Below are 17,972 nucleotides of genomic sequence, written 5' to 3' on the forward strand. Positions count from 1 at the left end.
ATACCATTCTAACTGTTGAATATCTAGTAGGTCTGAGCAAAATGAGTGAACTGTATTTACATGAGAGCACTCAGGATTTCCATCCCATTCCAGCTGGTTGTAATGGAAGCATTGATTTGACCCTGCTTACAAACTACTTTTTCTCCAGGGGGAGGAAAGTCTCAGAGTGGAGCAAACAATGTTGGGGAGCCATGAGACCATGGCTGAAGAGGAAGACAGACAACTGAGGCAACATGAAAGAGTGAGTGAGCACATCTTGAAACAGAGTGAGGGATGAGACTATGTAAGTACAGGCCCAATACATGGACAGAACATACTAGACACCCAAGAAACAAATCTCCTTTGGAAAGCCAAAGCCAAGTCCATCACTTAGATATGTAGTCAAGACAGTGTCTGTGGGGTGATGATTTTAACAGTTGTTTTGGTTGTTTTGGTTCAATTGTAATTAAGTGCAAAATGTCACTAGTCTTCTGCCTCTGGAGATCCTTCCTCTTACCATCTTCTGCATTACCTTCAGGGAAGTGCCTACGGAATGGCAATATCTCCTCAAGAAGGTCTAAACTTCAAATGGGTAGATACTAACATCTGTAAGAGGTGGCACCTATGTCAAAGGGAGAAGCTCATCCTGTTGATGTCTACCCTGGAGTCAAGTCAGGTTAGTGGCATGGCCTGGGGGCTGCATTTTTGTACACTTTTGAGCGATGTAATTATATTGACCCATTTGCAATGCTCTAGCTGTCTTGGTTCCAGTATGTTAGAGAGACAAGGTAGATGAGATGATCATGTTATTGAACCAAGTTAGTTGGTGAGAGAGACAAGCTTTCAAGTTTATGCAAAGCTTTTCTTCAAGTCTGGGAAAGGTGTGTTTCAAGGCTTGGTCTAGAGTACAAAATAAGGTGAGCTTAACTATGCAGCACAGAGGTGTGAAAAATCCTTATTTATCACAAAATGTAATGTACCTTTCCCCAATATATTAAATGTTCCAGTAACTATGTGGGTGAAACCAGGCAATTGCTACCCTCTGGCATGAATTTACAAAGGGCAGTGTAGTGAAGATGACCTACATCCCTGTATAGATAAAGCTGCAGCTGTGTTTCTGTAGCATTTCAAGTGTAGTCTAGCCCAGAGTGTCACAACTAAATACAAGATGGAACAGATTGTTATGCTCAAGGACTTAGCACATGTTGCAAAAGATCATACCAAGTGAAATGCTTTGTTAACACCCCTGCAGTCACAGGACAAAAAGGGGTCTTAGTGGGTTACAGATTCTTGTAATAAACCAAAAATCCAGTGTCTTTATCAAGACCTGGATTTTTAGTGTCTAGCAAAGTTAAACTTCTAGGATTGTCTTTTGAAGTGTTGTGCAGGTTTTCTTTCAGAATGAGGACTTATCGATCATTTTTTATCTGGCCTCTTTGTGAAAAGTGTTCATCCACAGGCAATAAAGTATTTTTGTCTTTTATCTTTTTCCTGTGTACGTTCATGTGAGAGTGCTGTGATTGTCTGGTTTCATCCACATAGTTGTTGGGGCATTTCACATATTTGAATGAGGTACATGGCATATTGTGACAAGCATGTGCAGGTACCCTGGGTATTGAAAGGTCTGTTTGATCATTGTAGCAGAGTAGAGATTCCTATAGACCAGGCATGTCCAAAGTCCGGCCCGCGGGCCAAATGCGGCCCGCGGTCGGATTTAATACGGCCCCCCGCTTCTCCCGGCTCCCCGGTGCTTTTTTTAACTGGCGCACGCAGCGTGCCGCTTCGGACCGCCGCCGCCGCCGCGGTCCCAAACCCTGCCCCTGCACTCCGCTTTGGGGCTGAGAGTGCGGGGACAGCCCCCGCTTCCTCCCCCTCTCCTGGCTCCCCGGTGCTCCTCTGAACTGGCACCGCTTCCGGCCGCGCCGCCGCCGTCCATGGCGGCCGCTGCGGTCCTAAAGTCTTCCATGTAGGGCACGTCCGCAGCCCCGCTCCCGCGCTTGGCTACGGGTTCGCCCTGCCCCCGGGCCGCCGTGAGGCCAGCGTGCCCTGTGCTCTCCGCCCGCCTCTGACCCTGCAGGCCCTCTACCTTGGGGCTGAGAGTGCAGGGACGGACTCCGCAGCTGCTGAGATCAGGGACGGACTCCGCAGCTGATCAATCTCAGTATCTGTGATTGGCCCTGCGCACTGTCAGCTTCCTGGCGGGCTCAGGCACGTGGAGCTGCGAACATTAGAGACTTCGCCACAAACGGGCTCAGGCATGTGGAGCTTATCATTAGAGACTTCGCCACAAACAGCCACAAAGGCAAGAGAATTCTTGTTGGGCAGTGTATTAGTGCAGTGTATTACTTGGGCAGTGTATTAAACCTCTGGCACTGCGCTCACATGATCCCTTCCCCTTCTGGTCAATTTAAAAAAATGGCGACTGTAAATAAGAGAAGGAAAGTTGACAGTGAGGGCCGCCGCTTCCAGGACAGGTGGAAAGTGGAATATTTCTTCACTGAAATAGAGAATCACTGTGTTTGTCTGAGATGCCAAGAGACTGTGGCTGTTTATAAGGAATTTAATGTCAAGAGACACTACCAGTCGAGACATAGCACATACGACAAGCTTACAGGGCACGACCGCAGTGAAAAGTTGAAGCAATTTGAAGCTGTTTTAATGTCACAACAGAAATTTTTCATAAGAGCCCGTGAGTCAAATGAAAATGCCACAAGGGCGAGCTATGAGGTGGCAACGTTAATTGCTAAAAATTGCAAATCTTTTGCTGAGGGTGACTTTATCAAAGAATGCATTATGAAAATGGTTGAGAATATCTGTCCCGAGAAGAAGCAAGAGTTTGCCAACATTTGCCTGGCTCGTAACACTGTAGCACAGAGAATTGAAGAGATTTCATCAGATATTAAGAGACAGTTGACATCCAAAGGAGTGGATTTTGACTTTTTTTCAATAGCCTGTGATGAAAGCACGGACCTATCTGACACAGCTCAGTTGCTGATTTTTATGAGAGGGGTGGACAATGAAATGAATGTGACTGAAGAGCTACTTGACCTCCGGAGCCTCACGGACCAAACAAGAGGAAAAGATTTATTTGTTTCTGTTAGTTCCGCCATAGATGACATGAAACTGCCTTGGAACAAAGTTACTGGGATTACTACTGATGGGGCACCTGCGATGGTTGGTGAACGAAGTGGATTATCAACCCTAATCTGTAACAAGGTGATCGAAGAAGGAGGCAAAGCTATTAAACTCCATTGTATCATTCATGAACAAGTTCTCTGTGCTAAACATCTCAAATATGATCATGTTATGAAACCGGTGCTAAAGACTATTAATTTTATTCGCTCTAAAGCCCTGTGCCACCGCCAGTTTAAACAGTTTCTACTGGACATCCAGGCTGAATACGAAGATGTTTTATATCACAACGATGTAAGATGGCTCAGTCGGGGGTCTGCACTGCAGCGTTTCTACTCTCTCAGAAAGGAAATCGGAGAATTCTTGGAAACAAAGGGACAACCAATGCGAGAACTATCTGATCCTATTTGGCTGGCTGATTTGGGGTTTCTAGTTGACATAACAAAGCATCTGAATGTACTGAACACAAGTCTTCAGGGGAAAGATGCAGCGGTGAACCAGCTTTATTCACACCTCAAAGCCTTTGGGACAAAGCTGCAACTTTTCATAAGGCAGTTGTCACAAACACAGCCCAATACCATACATTTTTCAGCGTTGCAGGAAATAATGAACAGTTTTCCACAGGACAATATCAGTGCGCAAACGAGCAGGTATGCAGCAGACATTGCATCTCTGGCTGGGGAGTTTAAACGGTGCTTTCAGGACTTTGCAGCTATTGAAAAGGAGATCAGCCTTTTCTCCTCTCCATTCTCTGTTGACCCCGAGGATGCTCCAGATCAGCTGCAGCTCGAGCTCATTGAGCTGCATTGTGACAGCGAGTTACGCAGTCGTCACCAACAGCTCTCTCTTGTGAACTTTTACCGCCAACTGGATAAGAGCCGGTTTCAAGAGATTCGAACATTGGCTAAGAAAATGCTGAGCTTGTTTGGCTCAACATATATGTGTGAGAAGACATTCTCTGCTATGAACTTTAACAAGAACCGCGTGAGGACAAGACTAAGTGACTCTCACCTGCGTGACATTTTGCGCATCAAAACCACTGCCTTTGAACCAGACCTAGCCTATGTGCTGCAGTCCAGATCTCAATTTCACCCTTCACATTAGTGTAGGCAAGTTTTTTTTTCAATTGAGATGAATACATTGTAAAATCTCAGTTAATGTCAGTTGGTCTAAATCAGTTATAAATATATTTGGACACAACATGTATAGTTGGTGTTATGTCGTTTGCCGTTTGCAATAAACTTTGCATAAAATAGTTAATTTGCATTTAATTTTAATGGTTCAAAGAATGTCAGGCAAAATGGTCGGCCCTCACGCATGTTCACTTCATCAAATCTGGCCCTCTTTGAAAAAAGTTTGGACACCCCTGCTATAGACTTTGCACTTGTTATGGCCTGGTCTGGTACACCCTAGAGTCAGTGTCCTAGTCTATGGGAGCTTGCTGCTGCTGAGCTTGAGTAGGTAAGGGGGGATTGTTTGAAAGTCAGAAAAGTGGGGATGAGAAAGACTTCCTTCAGGATGGAGTCCTATGGGTTGTAGTTTATTAATACCCAGTGTGGGTTCCAGTATGGGGTGGCAGGTGACAACTAGGGATGTGCAGTTGAAGGGGGGGTTATTTCTGTATAAACAGAGTATTTGTAGGGTCTGTTCCATGATGTAAACTACTTCTCCAATGGAGTGTTATAGTTTTGGATGAAGGCAGTTTTGACTGAGTTAAATTATATATCCTGGACTTTCTCCTCAGACTATATTCTGTATTATCTGGATGCCTGGCTAAAGATAACAGATTTCTCTAGCACTTTTTACACTCCCAGGTTTTTGTGAGAAGCTTGGTGTTAAAGCATAAATCTGTGGCAGACAGAGTTATAACCATCTGGTACTGTCTCAGCCATTTGTAGCTGCCACCTTCCTTCTCTATCACAATGTTTTGAAGGGGAAATGAGACTATAGCAATCCTTTCACCCAACTATTTTTTTCATGGTGAAAAGTCATGAGAAAGCAGAGCGAGATAGAACTCATAGGTTTACACAAAGATTGGAACACTGAAGGCCTGTGGAGCCATGGATCTTGTGACACTCAGAATCCAGATTTCAGAGTGTATTAATGGAATTACCATGTGATCTTAGACACATCTACAGATTTTAAAGCTAGAAAAGTCCATTCTAATAATTTAGTTTGATTTTCTATATAACACAGATAGGACCTTGCTGCTACAACAAGGTCTCACAAAACTTTAAAATCACTGGTTATACTGGCTATTTGTATTTGTAACTCATGGTTTATTCATTTAATGATGATACTACTTTTCAGCTCAGTTAAATAGAAAAGACAGCTGGATTCATCACCTCCCAGTATAGCAAACATTTTATATTTGGAAATTCATGAACCAGCCCAACAAGAGTAAATCAGTAGCCTGGCGTGTGGGCTGAAATTCTACTTAATATACAAAATTAAAGGAGTTTTGTGCTCTTACACGAATTACTGGTGAATGTTTGCCACCATGAAGCCATAACATTACTTGGAACAAATATTAGCTCCTATTTAAAAGTGTTGGAATGGCAGGGTTGCTATAGGTCAGGATTAGAAGTGCTAATTGAAAGCTATCATAGGGTATGTCTACACTACAGCGCTAATTCGAACTAACTTAGTTCGAATTAGTTAATTCGAACTAAGCTAATTCGAACTAACACATCTAGAACTAAAAAGTAGTTTGAATTAGCGTTTTGCTAATTCGAACTAGCACGTCCACACTGATTGGACGCAGGGGCGCATTTAAGGGCGGCTGAAACCGGTTCTGGCAGGGCATCAGGTCAGCAGTTGCTTTGTGTGGCTGCTGTCTGAGGCTATCTGAGGCTCGTGCTTAAAGGGACCCCCCCGGACAGCCGGTTCTCAGCTTTTCCTGCTTGCTTGCCAACCTCGCCGAGGGACAGCAAAGCGTTGATCTCTGCGCCCGTGTGTGTCAGTGCTTCCCTTCGGGGATGCCACTGCAGGTGGCAACATGGAGCCAGAGCTCGCCCTGCACCTTCTGGTGCACTTTCTGGATTTGCTGCTGCAAGCCTGCCAGCAATGGCTCGAGGCTGCCTGGCACCTCCTGGTACACATCAGCCCCTTGCCTCTCCACCTGGCCGCCCTGGGGGCCGTGGAGGAGCCGCGGCGGCATCCCGGCCTGCCGCATCTGGCGTCTGGACACCAGCAGCGACTGGTGGGACCGCATCATCCTGGAGCGCTGGGAGGACCGACAGTGGACCCAGAACTTCAGGATGAGGAGGGACACCTTCCTGGAGCTCTGCGAGTGGCTCGCCCCTGCTCTGCGCAGAAGGGACACTCGCATGAGGCCCGCCATCCCCCTCCAGAAGCGGGTGGCCATCGCCCTCTGGAAGCTCTCCACACCGGACAGCTACCGATCCGTGGTGAACCAGTTCGGCGTGGGAAGATCCACCGTCGGAGCGGTGCTCATGCAGGTATGGCACTCGTTGGCCACTGCACCAGGGGGGGGGAGGGGTGCTGCAAGGAGGGGATGGGCCGCCCCAGGGACAAAGGGGGGAAGGGAGGAGGCGAAAGTGCCCCGCACCGGAGGGGTCGGTCTGTCCCGGCCGTACTACATGCCGCCAGGGGGGTTGCTTCCGGGAGTGGGGTGCGGGGCACTGCCAGGGCACGAATGCTCCCAGCCACCCGGGCGCCCTACTGATTGGCGCTTTGCTGTGTCTCTCTCCGTAGGTGGTCAAAGCCATCAACCGGGTGCTGCTCCGCAGGGTGGTCCGCCTTGCCAACCCGGACGCTGTCATCCGGGGATTCGGCGCCCTCGGCTTCCCCAACTGCGGGGGGGCCATCGACAGGACGCACATCCCCATCCGTGCCCCGGAACACCAGTCCTCCCGGTATGTCAACCGCAAGGGGTACTTCTCCGTGATCCTGCAAGCCGTGTGTGACCACCGGGGACAGTTCACAAACATTAATGTGGGCTGGTCCGGCAAAGCACATGACGCCCGGGTGTACCGCAACTCCTCCGTGTGCCAGCGGCTGCAGGACGGGACCTTCTTCCCTGACCGCCACATCAGGGTCGGGGACGTGGACATGCCCGTGTGCCTGGTGGGGGATGCCGCCTACCCACTGCAGCCGTGGCTGATGAAGCCCTACACAGGGCACCTCAATCCCTCCCGCCAGGCCTTCAATGCCAGGCTGACCAGGGCCCGCATCGAGGTGGAGGGGGCCTTCGGGTGACTGAAAGCCCGCTTTCGATGCCTCCTCACCCATCTGGACCTGGCCGAGCACAACATCCCTCCCATGGTGGCAGAATGTTGTGTGCTCCACAATTTATGTGAGAGAAAGGGGGAGGCTTTCCTGCCAGCCTGGATGGCTGAGGCTGACCGCATGGCTGGCCACTACGGTCAACCCTGCACCGCCGCTGTCCGGGAAGCCCAGCGGGGGGCTGTCCGGATCCGGGAAGCCCTGCGGGAGAGCTTCCTGGTGGAGGAGGAGGACTGACCTCTCCCTGCATGCCCCACTGGGGCCTTCTTCCATCCTACCCCCTTCCGCTTTCCCCTACCTACCTACTGTCAAATAAAGACACCTGTTTTTCAAACAAAAACGTATGTTTATTTAACATAACTGGGGTGGGGGAAGGGAGGAGGGACGGTGGGAGAGGGGAGGTGGAAACCTGGGACGAGGGAGCTGGAAGGGGAGGGAAGGGAGGAAGGGAAAGGAAAGCTCAGGGGTGGGGGTCCGGCTGCCTCTCCTGTCTTGCAACACTGCGGGTCCGGGGGTGTTGGTGGGGAATGGTTGTGGAGGGTGGGGCAGGAGGGACAGGGGGTGTGGAGGAAGCAGGAGCGGGAGCAGGAAGGGGAGCAGGGGGATCAGGAGGGGGAGCAGGAGGAGGAGCAGGGAGAGCAGGGGGAGCAGGAGGAATTGGGAAGCGGTTGAGAAGGCTCTGGAGGTGGCCTCGCAGGGCACGGCCCTGCTCCTCCAGTGCCTCCAAGCTCCTCCGGTGCAGTCTCAGGTCCTCCTGGACCCAGTGGTCCTGGAGACGGAGCTGTTGCTCCAGGAACCGGAGGTGCCGCCTCTGGTACTCCTCCTGGTTCCTGGCTCTCCTGCTGGCCCGGGCGCAGGCAGCTGCTGCAGGCGGTGTGGTGTGCCCTGCAGTCCCAGGTGCTGCGGCTGTGGTGAAACAAGAACAGCGGTCAATTACCCCAGGGGCCCAGGTGTGTGAAACCCAGCTCCCCTCTGCAAGGCCAGGGCCCCTGCAGGATCCCCAGCTGCTGCTCCATGGTGGGCAAGGCCCAGGCGCACGGTCCCTGGGCTCCCTCTCTCCCCAGCCCCCCGTACACATAAGGGGAGCACGATGGTACTCACATGTGGACGCCTCCCCGGCCTCGGATGACACAGGCGAGCAGCTCTGTGGGGTGCCTCGGGGGTCCCGGGTCCTGGGCAGGCTGCCGGCAGGCTCCTGGCTCTCGGAGCCCTCCTCCTCCTCCTCCGTCTCTGGGAGCGGTCCCTCTGCCTCAGGGTCTATCACGTCCCAGGGGGCAGGGACGGCATAAGCCCCCAAGAGGCAGTCCAGAGCCTGGAAGTGGGGGCATGCCTCCGGGTCGGCCCCTGGCAGGCAGGCCCGGGAGTAGGACTGCCGCAGGTCCTTGATTTTCCAGCGCACCTGCTCCCGGCTGCGCTGGTGGCCCCTGGCGGCCAGGCTGGCAGCCATGCGGCCGTAGACTGCTGCGTTCCTGTGTCTAGTGCGGAGATCGTGGACATTGGAGCGCTAGTGTAGCGCCTATGAAAGTTTGTTCGAACTAACGTCCGTTAGTTTGAACTAACTTTGTAGTGTAGACATACCCATAGTAACTGTCCAGTTTTACCCAAGGCTATCAGCTTCTAACTTCACAAGCACTGACATTCAATCAAAACTTAAGAAGTCTTCGAGGTACTATATATATTCTTTAAAAAAAACCAAAACCACAAGCAAACAAAAACCAGAATTGCTAGTTGCTATTTTTGTGAAAAATAAGCCCCCACATGATTGAGTGAAATCCCTCTCTGCCTTGAAATTAAGTCTCCACAATGTTAGCTGCAAAGAAAGCACATTTTCTCACTACAAGGGAAGATTCAGCTGTACAAAATATATGGCATTTAAAAATCAAGAAGGCCTTTGAGAAGAATAATTGCTTTATTGTAGGGGGTTTCTACAATTCAGATTACCTGACACACTGACATTAAAATGGTCTAAGGTCCTATTGATCATAGGTAATGCATATTTTAACTAGCAGACAAAATGTGTTAAGAATAATCTAAGATCTTATGAAAACTTCAAGTTAAGATTTAAGAAAACACAATTGGTGATGGGGGGAAGAAGAGGGAGGGAACCATCAACTAGTTGCTGTTTTGTATGTTCGCCAACAATTAGACAATTCCAGAAAGACAATTTAGTTACAGAGCAGATCACACACACCAAAGATTTCAATAGAATGCACTGAGACACTTCACTGGAGAAGTAGATCAAATAATGGAACAAGCCACCCAGATACCTAGAAAGAGCCTGCTTCAAACAGAAATAAAACCTCTTCTGGCTATACACCCTTAGCTGTTCTCTACCACCGGACATTGGAACTCATGGGAGGTGTCATCAAAGAACAGCAACTCATACTTCATGGAAACCTCATCTTTAAAGAATTTTTTCCTGAACTTCCACCTCTGGCCTTCAGACAACCCCAAAACTCATAATCAGAAGCAAGCTTCCCACAACAACATCAACTGAAAACAGGCCCCACCCCTGCCAGAACAACAGATGCAAAATGTGCAGACATACCTCCACTGTTGCAGTGATAAGTGTCCCCGATAACATCTTTCAAGATCCATAGGTCGGACCTCTGCCTTTTGTAATATGAGGTATACTTCATATAGTACACTAAATGCCACAGTAACTATGCTTGGTTTCACCCACAATCACTAAGCTTTCGAATGCACACAGGAAAATGATAAAGGACAAAAGCATCCTATCACATGTGGTGAAACTTTTTTCATAAAACAATCACTCTATATCTGTATCAGATCTCATCTTCAAAGGATACTTGCACAACACTTTAAAAAGATGACACTGGGAGGTTCAATTCATAGTTTTGTGAAACACTAAAAAAATAAAGGCACTGGGTTTTTGGTTTATTACAATAATTTGTAATCCACTGATGCCCTTTTTGTTTTATGGCTACAAAGGTTATAATGGTTCCTTATTTTAGCATATGGTTCTTTATTTTAGCATAAATAGTTTGAACAGATAAAATATGTGCTATCTTGTATTTCGCTGTGCCACTCCTCATATCTTTCCCAGATTTGAAGAAGAGATCTGATAGTTTTAAAGCTTTTTTCTCTCACCACCAGACGTTGGTCCAGTCAAAGATATTATATCACCTACCTTGTCTTTGCTACAGAAACTGCAGTCAAGATAAGCAGAGAAGAGAGAGAAACTGCTGGAAGACAAAGAAACTGCAAGACACCTCAAGGATAATAAAGACAACACGGATTGAGCCAGAAACTTGAATGTGAACAATGGTTAAAAGGGGAGTTTTAAATTGCTACAGAATTTAACTGGACAAGAATACACCAATAAAAAATAAATCCAAAAAGTCCAGATGAGATTCTCCACTGCCCTGCACTTCACACAGTCATTTACACCAGCACAAACAGAATAGAGACTGCATAAAATTAATTATTCCAATTTAATAGCATTTTACACATGATAGATATTGGTGCCAATGACTTTGGTATAGGTGCAGGGCAACTGAGAATCTACCAGCCTAGATATATGTCCCAAAGTGCCTTTCATTTTGAGATTGACATGACTATTGGCTACTATGGACTTCTTACAAAGAAGGTAGTTTACTTAATGCAGTTCACCCAAGGATGAATGAGATGGCAGTAAATGGTATTTAGCAAACAGACTTTTCAGAGAATTCTCTCATTTCCTTTTCACAGGAAAATATTGTTCTGACAGAAACCATAACCATCAAGAGCTTCAAATGTGGTGGAAAGTTTCATGGGACAGAAAACCTCACAGCTGACCAGTTGGGCTTAGTCTGCAGGGCTGTTCCACTGCTGTGTAGACTTTTGGGTTCAGAGAACCCTGGAACCTTGTAAGGACTTATTCCTCAGCCTGAACCCAAGAGTCAATGTAACTTTGAAACAGCTGCACAGTGCAAGCCCTGCCAATCCCAGTCAGCTGGCTTGGGCCAGCCACTGCTTTTCCTTTGCTTTGTAAACATACCTTTCATGCAGGGGTGAGCCATAATTTTCCCAGGCAGGCCACTCCATGAATTTTGGTAAGTCAACGTGGGCCACACATTTCTACTATATTAATTAAATTACCTCACTGTCTATTGTAAAAAAATGTCATTATGTTCTTTACACAACAAAGTAATGACACTTAATAACAATTAACTGAAGACACAATTATCCACAGCTTATCTTGGAAGGCAATTTATATTGCAAACTGTTTTGTGACCACTTGTAACATTTGTAACACAAACACTAATGCTAAACTTTTTCTTACAACCTATGTTGATTATTAAAATTAATTGTAAAAGAAGAAATGAAACTCCCTCAATGTGAAGAAAAAAGTCTCTGATAGGCATTAATAAGGGAGATGGTCTTGCCTGGCCCCTGGACAAAGTGTGGGGGAGGTCAGGATGGGGTCTTGGCTGGAAGGTGCATGGCTAGGGCCTAGCTTCACCCAGCCAGCCCTTCTGCACTGCCTGAACTGTGCTCTCTGGGGCTCTTGCAGTGATTTACAGGGCCTGATGCTCCTACCGCTGTTGCATTAGCAGCTGCTGGTGGTGGCTGGAGTAAAGTTCTCAATTGCCAGGAGTCATGGCAGTTCAGACAGAAATGTCAGATGGGCCGAATCCAGCCCTGTGGGCTGTATTCTGCACACTTCTGCTTTGGGTGTAACTGTAATTTGGGTCTTCTTTAAGGCCCCTTTACACTTCCAGAGTGGAGGTAGTCAAACCAGAATCAGGGATGCACGAGTTTAACAGTTCAGGCACTAAATTGTTGAATAATGATAACAGGCAGAATAATCAGAATGGATGCACCCTCCAATTACAACAGTAGCCCTGCTCTATAAGGGTGTGTCTAGGCTACATGGCTCTATCAACGGGGCCATGTAGATTAGGGTTATAGGCAAAGTGAAATGAGGGGGCGATTTAAATAATTGCCACTTCATTTAAATTAAAATGGCTGCCGCGCTCTGACGATCAGCTATTTGGTGGCAAAGCCCAGTAGTCTGGACGCTCCACGGTCAACATCAAAGGTATTTGTCAACCTCACCGTTATGCCTTGTGGGATGAGGTTTACCAGGGAGGTCAACAAATGCCTTTGATGTCGACTGTGGAGCGTCCAGACTACAGCGCTGTGCCTCCAAACAGTTGATCGGCACAGTGCGGTAGCCATTTTAATTTAAATGAAGCGGCAATTATTTAAATCGATACTTCATTTCCCTTTGCCGAGTAAACAAATCTACATGGCTCCGTCAACGGAGCCATGTAGTGTAGACATATCCCAACTGTTTATGTACCAGAGTCTGTGTATGTTCTCCCTCTGTTCCCCCTTCGGAAGTCAGTAAGAAATTCTTCTACATCTTTAGCCGATTAGATAGTCTTTCATATTTGCAGTTTTCCTGAGTTTTATTCTTGTGTGCTTTTCCCTATCTATTTTTTAAAATTATTATTATCCCAAAATGATCAGCTAGTTGCAGTCTGAAGACAAAGAGCCCTTCCTCTGACCTCCCCTGAGTTAAAATATTGACAATTTATTATCTTGTAGATGGAAAGTACATTTGTAATGCATCTCTGGGTGCCATAGATCTCATGTTCAAAGGTTATCTTCATATCTTCAGATCAGGTAGGCCTATGGTAAGTCCAAGGAACATTCAAATGTCAGATTTCAGTGTTATGGCACACAGCTCAAATATGTTCTTGTTCAAACCCCTCTGACATTCATCACAGAGCAGTTGCTGAAATTTTGTAGATGTAACTCAGCACAGGCCAATTCTCTTGACATACCACCCAGTCAAAAAGCACCAATGTCTTAATAAAATGGTGTAAGAAGCATGTTGGGTGTTCTGTCAGTCTGAAATTTGAAGCTTGTTTAATGCCATAAGTGACTGTAGAACATGAGACTTGATTCCCTGTCACTAGCATACATCCCCATACACTGTAAATGTGGAAACCAGTGTCTAAACAGTAAGTTGCAAAATGAGAAATAACATGATAATTTTTATGAACAGGAATGAGTGAACAGTTCTCTGAACTGCATAACAGGAAACTGAATCAACATGGAGTATGAAAGCTTATACCGGTTTCCCCTGCAAATGGACGAAAGCGTGAATTTAAACTGTTATAGTTATACCAGTACAGTTCCCCATGTGGCCACCCTTATTCTGATATAACAGTGGGGTTTTTTCCAATCATGCCTCTTGGGAAGTGTTCTACAATACAAGAAAAGCCATGTTTTTGCATGGAATGTGTGACCATGAGGGGAGAAATGCGGGCATAACTATGTGGGTTTCACTTTGCTGGTATAGTTACACTGGTAAAACTTGTCTGTGTGGACAAGCCCTGAAATTTACCTATACTGAACATGATTGCCAAGACTTTATGCAGAAAACTGAACAGTGGTGGTATGGAAGATGAAATATGCTTCAATGCAAAGACAGGCTATAAATGTGTAATGCAACCTTCCATGACTGCTATGTAAGTCTACAGACTAAGAGTATGTCTACATTGCAGCTATTTTGGGATATCTCCAGTATCCCAAAATAGCTACCCCACCTCTACGCAAGCCTCCTGTTATTTCAAAATGTTTTTCGAAATAATGGGCGTGCTATTTTGCCATTCAGATAAACCTCGTTGCATGAGGGATAAGGGATGGCTTGAAATAGTGCATTATTTTGAAATTTGGTGTTGTGTAGATATGCCAAATTTCAAAATAAACTATTTTGAAATATTTTTTAAATAAGATACACAATTTGTGCTATGCAAATTGCATATCTTATTTCAAGTTTAGGATGCTGTGTAGATGCACCCTGAGGGTATATCTACACTGCCACCCTATTTCAAACTTGGGTGGCTAATGTAGGCATTCGAACTTGCAAACGAAGCCTGGAATTTAAATATCCCGGGTTTCATTTGCATGTTCCCAGGCACCACCATTTTTAAATGCCCCGTAGTTTGAACTACCTGCCCGCGGCAACACGCGGCACGGTCTAGGTAGTTCGAATTAAAAATCCTAATTCGAACTATCATTAAACCTCCTTGCAGGAGGAATAATGGTAGTTCGAATTTGGAGCTTTAATTCGAACTACAGGCAGTCCCCAGGTTACATCAATCTGACTTACGTCGGATCCCTAGTTACAAACGGGGCGAGGGGGCTCAGCTAGTGCAGGGTGCCTCCCCCACTGTCGCCGCCTTTGGCGGCGCGGGGGGCACTTCCCCCCCAGCAGACCAGGGAGACGCGGAGCGGCTTTTCTCGACGCGGAGGACGCGGGTCTGCTGGGGGGAACAAGACACCAGCCAAATGGGGGCACTCCAGAGCGGAAAAATTAATTTCCTAGGGAACAGCAGGAGCATCAGGCAGTGAGACCCATTGTGTTACAGTCCCCACCTTGGGAGCAACAGCTCTTTCCCTCTTCAGCACTAGAGCTGCAAGTATCTTGTTAGCGTCACATGAAATTAACAAGTCCCTTCCAGCCTGGTAGAGGTGAAGCTGAAAAATTACCCAGTGGTATGGGTGGGCAAGAATGGGGAGGAGCAGGACAGAAAGGAAGAGGGGATAAACCCCCACCTCACACCCTGGCTGGAGCGGACCCAAGGGGATGGGTCTGGTTGCAAAGTGGGTGAGTGGACAATGAGGACCCACCTGTGGCTAAACTCCTGTTCCCAACACAGAATTTTTCTTTAAAATTAATCCTGTGGATTAATTCACACACATACTTCACAGGAAGGGATTTCCATTTTCTTCTCAGCAGAATACAACAACAGCTTTGATTGTATCAATATTTCACTGTGCTCTCCAATGACTATTGATTACACTTAATACCCATTTCACTGAACCATCTGTAGCAAATTCTATTTGGAACAGTAATATGCGTTGAATAAACTTTTTTTAGTTATAAGAAACAAAGATTCTGACTATTAAATGAATAACTGGGATCTTTCAGGTACCCCAAAAGGAAGATTTGGATATAGCACGAAGCACTGAAACTTATGATACATTTTTAATTAAAATATCAACCAAAAAAACCTTCATATCAAAACAGTATGTGTTTTTCTTAGAATAAGGAAGTTGTATGAGAATCAGGGTCTTTTCCACCCAACTCCAGCTCCCCGTCCCCCCCCAAAATATGTACCAGTTCCGACTTACATACAAATTCAACTTAAGAACAAACCTACAATCCCTATCTTTTACGTAACCCAGGGACTGGCTGTACCTAGTCTGTGCCGCATGTAGCCCCGAGCAGGTAGTTCGAACTATGGGCATTTAAAAATGGCGGCGCCGGGAACATGCAAATGAAGCCCGGGATATTTAAATCCCGGGCTTCATTTGCAAGTTCAAATGCCTACATTAGCCACCCTAGTTCGAACTAAGGTGGCAGTGTCGATATATCCTGAGTGACCACTGGCCTTCCAGAGCGCGGGATTATCTGGGTCAGAGGATAAGATATGATCTAATCATCTCTATTAAGGCACAATTAGGGGATACTACCTATGGGCTACGTCTAGACTGGCATGATTTTCCGCAAATGCTTTTAACTGAAAAGTTTTTCCATTAAAAGCATTTGCGGAAAAGAATGTCTAGATTGGCATGGACGCTTTTGCACAAAAGCACTTTTTGCAGAAAAGCGTCTGTGCCAATCTAGACGCGGTTTTGCTCAAGAAAGCCCCAATCGCCATTTTCGCCATCGGGGCTTTTTTGCACAAAACAGTTTTTAGCTGTCTACACTGGCCCTCTTCCGCAAAAGCATTTGCACAAGAGGGCTTTTTCCCAAGCGGGAGCAGCATAGGATTTGCGCAAGAACACTGACAATCTTACATGAGATTGTCAGTGTTCTTGCACAAATTCAAGCGGCCAGTGTAGACAGCTGGCAAGTTTTCTGCTTTTGCGGAAAAACTTGCCAGTCTAGATGCAGACATGGTGTATGAAGACCCCACTCTGGGTGGCTTATCAACCTTCACACACTTTCCTCATGCCCAGGGGAAAAAGGATGCTACTCTTAAGTGGTGTGGAAAGCTTTGTATGAATGCTCTTCATCTGGATAGATTCACTTTGATAAAAGATTTTTATGCTGGACTATTAACAGAAACTCTTCTAACTCTTAAAGCAACACAGTTTTTAATGTATTTTAAAAAGTGGCTCATGTTCTGTAGTCTTCAGTAAGCAATTCCCCTGTTGCGTGAAATGAAGCCTTCTTTTAACAAGCTGAAACAGATAAAACAATCTAGGCATATAAAGGGTTTTTTATTTCTGAGAAGTGGTAATCCTTTGTAAATGTCTCTTCAAAGTAAAATGCTTCTGCATTGAGCTAACATTTGATTATGAGGTAATTCAGAGTAGTGTCAATCCTGTGGGCCTGGATCCTCAAAGGTATATAAGCAGGAGTTAGACATCAGTGGGAATTAGATAACATAAATACCTTTTTGAGAGTCTAGGCCTTAGTTTCTCAGTTCTTCATCTGTAAAATGGGGATAATTGAATTTCCCCATCTCACAAGGATGTGGCGAGGATAAAAGATTACGTGTTCTCTGCAGCCTGGGCTCCCATGATTTCCAGAGCTGCTCACTACCCAATCTCAGATTTTCCAATGTCCATTACTCCAGGGTGGCACATTCACAGAATAATGGGGGGGTGAGGGGTGGTCAGGGGAGAAACGATGTTCCAAACTGGCATAATACCAAATTTTGATATGTGGAAAACCTCCCCCAAAACAGAAATACCTTTCTCTGCACAGCTTTAGTTTCTGCCCTTAGTAGGTCTCAATTCTACTCTGTGAGCATGAACCTTTTTATCTTTGCAGGGTTAGGGTTCTGTAAAACTACTTTTTGGTTGCTCTTTTATGTCAACACGCTCAATTGAAAGTAAGGGGAAAATAGCCCTCTATACACAGAACGGCTGTGTCTACACTGCACCCCTTTTCCGGAAAAGGGATGCTAATGTAGCACGTCAGAATAGCAAAATCCGCGGGGGATTTAAATATCCCCGCGGCATTTGCATTAACATGGCTGCTGCTTTTTTCCGGCTTGGGGATAAGCCGGAGAAAAGCGCCAGTCTAGACGTGATTCTCCGGAAAATAAACCCTTTTCCGGAGGATCTTTTATTCCTACTTCAAAGTAGGAATAAGAGATCCTCCAGAAAAGGGCTTATTTTCCAGAGAATCACGTCTAGACTGGCGCTTTTCTCCGGCTTATCCCCAAGCCGGAAAAAAGCAGCAGCCATGTTAATGCAAATGCCGTGGGGGATATTTAAATCCCCCGCGGATTTTGCTATTCCGACGTGCTACATTAGCATCCCTTTTCCGGAAGGGATGCCAGTGTAGACGTAGCCAACAGGTATAACCTACTTTGCTTTTATGTGTTTTCAACTGGGTAATAAATTTTGAGGGCCTGTCCCAGGCTTTAGATGCCATTGCCATATAGGAGATTACATATTGTCATAAAAAATAAAATAGCAGCTTCTCACTCTAAGGCACCTAGGGAGATCCCCAAATTTCTCCACTGAACTTACCAGTACCTACCTTTATTAACTTCCTTCCTCCCCCAAAGCCTGGATACATAGATGCAGCCTGTCCTGGAGGTCAGAGAGATTGGGGAGTGCCAACTCCCGAA

General features: G+C 46.3%; 1 long non-coding RNA gene across 1 annotated transcript; it reads left to right on the forward strand.

Moving 5' to 3' along the window:
- Positions 1 to 146: 146 nt before the first annotated feature.
- Positions 147 to 11,634, forward strand: LOC142827058 (uncharacterized). The gene is made up of 3 exons (XR_012901432.2): positions 147 to 241; positions 518 to 655; positions 10,527 to 11,634. It is a non-coding gene; the product is annotated as an uncharacterized LOC142827058 (long non-coding RNA).
- The last annotated feature ends 6,338 nt before the right edge of the window (positions 11,635 to 17,972 follow it).

This window comes from Pelodiscus sinensis, chromosome 1, assembly GCF_052426305.1.
Source record: "Pelodiscus sinensis isolate ZL-2025 chromosome 1, ASM5242630v1, whole genome shotgun sequence".
Classification (NCBI taxonomy): Eukaryota; Metazoa; Chordata; order Testudines; family Trionychidae; genus Pelodiscus; species Pelodiscus sinensis.